Source organism: Portunus trituberculatus, chromosome 26, assembly GCF_017591435.1.
Source record: "Portunus trituberculatus isolate SZX2019 chromosome 26, ASM1759143v1, whole genome shotgun sequence".
Classification (NCBI taxonomy): Eukaryota; Metazoa; Arthropoda; class Malacostraca; order Decapoda; family Portunidae; genus Portunus; species Portunus trituberculatus.
Window position 1 is genome coordinate 3900533 of NC_059280.1, and position 5789 is coordinate 3906321.

The following is a 5789-nucleotide window of genomic DNA, read 5'->3' on the forward strand; positions in this document are numbered from 1 at the left end:
CCATTGTCCATTACTTCCATCTCTCCTCAGTTTATTTTTGTACAGTTGAAGTCTCCAACTAAGAGTATTCTTCTATCTCTTCTTATCATGTTATCTCGGCACTTTATCGCCTCTCTTTGCATATCTTTGTGCTCTTCTGATCCCCATGTATTAGTCTTTGGTGGAACATATGTAACTAATCTTTCTTTTCTTCAAATCTTCTGTTCTGATTGTTACTCCCAATGCTTCCACTTTGTCCTCTCCATATTGCACATCCTCCACACATATGTTATCACCAACCATTATTAGCACTCCTCCTCCTCCTCCCCCTTTATCCTTCCTGTCCCTCCTCCAGGCATTATATCCTTCCTCTTATAAGTTGACATGGATCTCTTCTGTTCTCAGTTTTGTTTGAACGATGCACACTACATCCAGCTTCTTCTCTTTCAAACAATCCTGACCTTCCAATATGCTTGATAACAAACCATCTTTGTTAGTACAAGTCACTCTTCATTCATTGCCTCCTCCACCACCTCCTCTTTCTTCCGTAGCTACCACTTCTTTACTCTCATGTCCAGAACACTACACTAAAAATTCTTCTTCTCTATCTCGGCCCTTTTCTTGTTTTTTTTTTTTTTCTTCTTCTTAGCTTCACTTCTTAGCACTTTCTCCTTTTCCCTTTCCTCTAAGTTCATATCTCTTTTTATCCATGTTTCCTTGTGATCGACTTCATCGGCCAGCTTCCCTTTTCTAGCCATAATTTCCTCCACAGCCACCTGAGATCTCATTTCACCTTCATTGGTCACCTACACCCCTTCACTATATCTTCCCACCCTAGTCTTCCAAATCTAAACGCGGCTTTCTGGCTGGGCTCCTTAGGGAATAGCAGGCCTTCCAGCTCTGCCAAGTCTACAAGAACTAGCAAATTAGACCTCCGTGTACACAAGTAAGAGGCGTATAAAATGTTTTAACGAAAATTTTGTATCTCAAATATTAAAAGAAATTAATTCAAAGAAAAATCAACATTTCACGCTTACGATATGCACATGACAAGAACAAATACTGGCACCTGTGTGATAGTGTTGCTGTGAAAACGTTATAGTCTTTATTCAACGTTCACCATAGTCCTTAGTAAGACAAATGGTGCAACAACTGTGTTCCAAATACAATACAAATGAATATCTAAAAAAGAAAAAAATGAGGTTATTCGTGTATAAGATAAAATATTTTTGACTCCATTCACGCGGCAACACTTATTACTGTCCAAGGCGCGCCCTGCCTGCGTGACACAATGGGGGACAAGGGCACGTGTCACGGTGGTAGATACCTATCCACACACACACACACACACACACACACACACACAGTGCGAATTTAAGGATGGAAATTAGATATAGGAATAAGAAAGGATTGTCACGGAGAGAGAGAGAGAGAGAGAGAGAGCGGAGGTGAGGGAGGAAGGGAGAGAGCGATAAATGAGAGCTGGGTCAGGTCACACACTTGGCCATTCAAATTCTGGGTGAAACGTGGCACCAGTGGAAGGTCTGCTTTTCCCTAAGGAGACACGCCAAAAAAACCGCGTTTATATTTGGAAGAATATAATCACTTCCTCCACCTCCTGGTCAAATTCTTGTGTGGTGTCTTGTACTCGTTTGATAACAGTTTTGGCCATTTCCCTTTCTTCACTTCCCTCATGGTGGTGGTGGTGGTGGTGGTGGTGGGACCGACTGCCACTTTTCCAGGACCTTCTCTTCTTTTATACATGAGGAGGAAAAGGAGGAGGAGGAGGAGGAGGAGGAGGAAGAGGAGGAGGAGTTTCGAAAGATGTTTTCTTTATTTTGTTTTGAAAATTTTTGAAAAAGTCTTGGCGCCAATACTTTTTCTCATTTATATAAACATGTCAGAAGGAGTGAACAGCTACATAAATCTGTTTGCAGATGATACGAAACTGTGCAGAGTTATAAAGCAAAAGAGGATTGTGAAATACTGCAAGAAGACCTAAACAAGAACTGGGAATGGAGTAAGAAGTGGGAGATGGAATTCACTGTGAACAAAAGCCATGTCATGGAAATGGGAAAGAGTGAAAGACGACCCGTGGGAATCTATAAGATGGGAGATGGAGTAGAACTGGAGAAAGTCAAAAAGGAAAAGGACTTAGGAGTGACGATGGAAGAAAACAATCAACCAGTAAGCCATATTGATAGAATTTTTAGAGAAACATATAATTTGCTAAGGAATATTGGAGTAGCATTTCACTACATGGACAAAGAAATGATGAAGAAATTGATAAGTACTATAATAAGACCCAGATTGGAATATGCAGGAGTAGTGTGGACCCCTCATAAAAAGAAACACATAAGGAAGTTGGAGAGACTACAAAAAATGGCTACAAGAATGGTTCCAGAATTTGAAGGGATGACATATGAGGAGAGACTAAAGGCTATGGATCTACCAACCCTGGAACAGAGAAGAGAGAGAGAGGGATCTGATACAAGTTTATAAATTGATCAGCGGAATGGACCAAGTGGATAATGAGAAACTGATCCTGAGAGAAGAATATGACACTAGAAGCACAAGATCACATAGTAAAAAGCTGAGGAAGGGAAGATGTCTGAGAGATGTTAAAAAATATAGTTTCCCGCAAAGATGTGTTGAGACGTGGAACAGTTTGAGTGAGGAAGTGGTGTCACCAACGAGTGTGCAGAGCTTGAAAGAAATTTTGGATAAGTGTAGATATGGAGACGAGGCCACACGACCGTAAAGCCCTGTAAAACTACAACTAGGTAGCTCAGTGGTTAGAGCGCTGGCTTCACAAGCCAGATGACCGGGGTTCGATTCCCCGGCCGGGTGGAGATATTTGGGTGTGTCTCCTTTCACGTGTAGCCCCTGTTCACCTAGCAGTGAGTAGGTACGGGATGTAAATCGAGGAGTTGTGACCTTGTTGTCCCGGTGTGTGGTGTGTGCCTGGTCTCAGGCCTATCCGAAGATCGGAAACAATGAGATCTGAGCTCGTTCCGTAGGGTAACGTCTGGCTGTCTCATCAGAGACTGCAGCAGATCAAACAGTGAATCACACACACACCGTATAGTGTAGTGGTTAGCACTCTCAGCTCACCACTGAGAGGGTCCGGGTCCAAATCCCGGACGCGGCGAGGCAAATGGGCGTGGCTCTTAATGTGTAGGGTGTATTGAGGTAGCAGCAAGTAGGTACGGGGTGTAACTGGAGGGGTTGTGGCCTCGCTGTCCCGGTGTGTGGAGTGTGTTGTGGTGTGTTAATGTGTAGGGTGTGTTGAGGCAGCAGTAAATAGGTACAGGGTGTAACTGGAGGGTTGTGGCCTCGCTGTCCCGGTGTGTGGAGTGTGTTGTGGTGTGTTAATGTGTAGGGTGTGTTGAGGCAGCAGTAAATAGGTACGGGGTGTAACTGGAGGGGTTGTGGCCTCGCTGTCCCGGTGTGTGGAGTGTGTTGTGGTGTGTTAATGTGTAGGGTGTGTTGAGGCAGCAGTAAATAGGTACGGGGTGTAACTGGAGGGGTTGTGGCCTGTGTGTGGAGTATGTTGTGGTCTCAGTCCTACCGGAAGATCGGTCTATGACCTGTGAGCTCGCTCCATAATGGGGAAGACTGGCTGGGTGACTAGCGGGCGACCGTGCACACACACACACACAGACACACACACAGCAAATAGTGGGGCCCGCAGATGGCAGCTGCGTTGCCCCGCGCTACGGCAAGGCTGATGCGTTGCCGCAGCCAAGCAGTCTCTCGAGGCTCCCCGCTGCGTTGGGTGATTCTTCAGCCAATTATGCCAATATCATCCAGTAAGTCACTGAAGTCTGGCCCGAGCACACCGCTGGTCTCCACAGCAAGCGGTGAAAAATCATACCTCCGGGCCAGGTTCTCGTAGCGACGGCGCTTGCGATGTTCGGCGGCGCGAGCGGCTGCCCCAGCAGCCAAGGCACAGTCATTAATGTGGGTGCTGCAGAAGGTGTTGACGCAGGTGGCATCCCACATCAACATCTTGCCTCGTCTGAAGGGAAAGACTGTAATGCCGTCTGGGCGGCGTCCGTCTCCACGATCCAGGCCTCGGGATTCAAGGGTGGCCATTATCCCAGCGGCAGCCAGGGCGCGGTACAGCGTGGCGTGGCAGGCGTCCGGGGTTCCGCTGGCAGGACAGACTGTGGTGGCCTATCATGTTTTATATCCATATGTATAAATAGTAAAGCTATTTAGCCTGAGTGAATGCCTGTGTATGTGCCTGTAGTGGTTAGCACGCTCGACTCACAATCGAGAGGGCCGGGTTCGAGTCCCGGTAAGCGGCGAGGCAAATGGGTAAATGGCAAATGGGTAAATAGGTACGGGGTGTAACTGGAGGGGTTGTGGCCTCGCTGTCCCGGTGTGTGGAGTGTGTTGTGGTGTGTTAATGTGTAGGGTGTGTTGAGGCAGCAGTAAATAGGTACGGGGTGTAACTGGAGGGGTTGTGGCCTCGCTGTCCCGGTGTGTGGAGTGTGTTGTGGTGTGTTAATGTGTAGGGTGTGTTGAGGCAGCAGTAAATAGGTACGGGGTGTAACTGGAGGGGTTGTGGCCTCGCTGTCCCGGTGTGTGGAGTGTGTTGTGGTCTCAGTCCTACCCGAAGATCGGTCTATGAACTCTGAGCTCGCTCCGTAATGGGGAAGGCTGGCTGGGTGACTAGCGGGCGACCGTGCACACACACACACACACACACACACACACACACACACACACACACACACACACACACACACGAGACATTTTTCACGATCTAGATAAAAGGTATCACATATTTGTTTATATTTTTTTTTCTATCACTATGTCTTGAGTCTCTCTCTCTCTCTCTCTCTCTCTCTCTCTCTCTCTCTCTCTCTCTCTCTCTCTCTCTCTCTCTCTGGTATTAGGTTTAAGGTCACGTATTTACAATAACGTGTGATGTCATGGCGCTGTACACTTTAAAGGCCTCTACTTATTGTTTTTATTCTATTTTTTTACTTTTGTCCATAGGTTAGGTTAGGTTATTTATCTAATCTAACTGTATGTGTTTATGTATGTGTATGTGTATGTGTATGGGTGTGTGTGGGGAGCAGGGACAGTGACATTTAGGTTCTCTTCCGATAAGTTGCTCAGTACAAGGTTTGGCAGTCACAGTTCAGGATATTCCGGAAAAATAATACAACTTGATTCTTTCAGTACTGGGACATATTTCTATCATGAGATTTCTGTACCATTTGACCATTTTATTGACATTAGGAAGGGTCTATGGTGGGCAGAAGATTAATGGCCACAGTCTTCACTATTTTAACCCATTCAGTACTGGGATACATTTTTATCTTGAGATTTGTGTACGATTAGACCATTTTATTGACATTAGGAAGGGTCTATGGAGGGCAAAAGATTAATGGCCACAGTCTTCACTATTCTGCTCCCCCACAAGAACTTCTGAAGCTGCATAAAATCAGTAAATAGTTGGCAGAATGAATATGGAAAGGCGTCATGGTACTGAAGGGGTAACAGAAGGCTCGGGGTAAGATGATCAGAAAAGTGTGATTTTTTTCTTGTTCCTTCTTCCGTGTTCGTCTTCGTTCCCTCTGATCCATTTTCCAGTGGCATTCAGTCTGTTTTCCACTCTGAACTCATGTCTGGAAAGAAAAGCCTTCAAGCTGAGAGAAGAAAATAAAACCAGGTAAGCAGGTGACGTCACGTTATCACTGACCAGCCTACTGACCGTCGCTCTCTCTCTCTCTCTCTCTCTCTCTCTCTCTTGGAACACACCAATAAAATAACAGCTTTGTTAACTGAGCGCC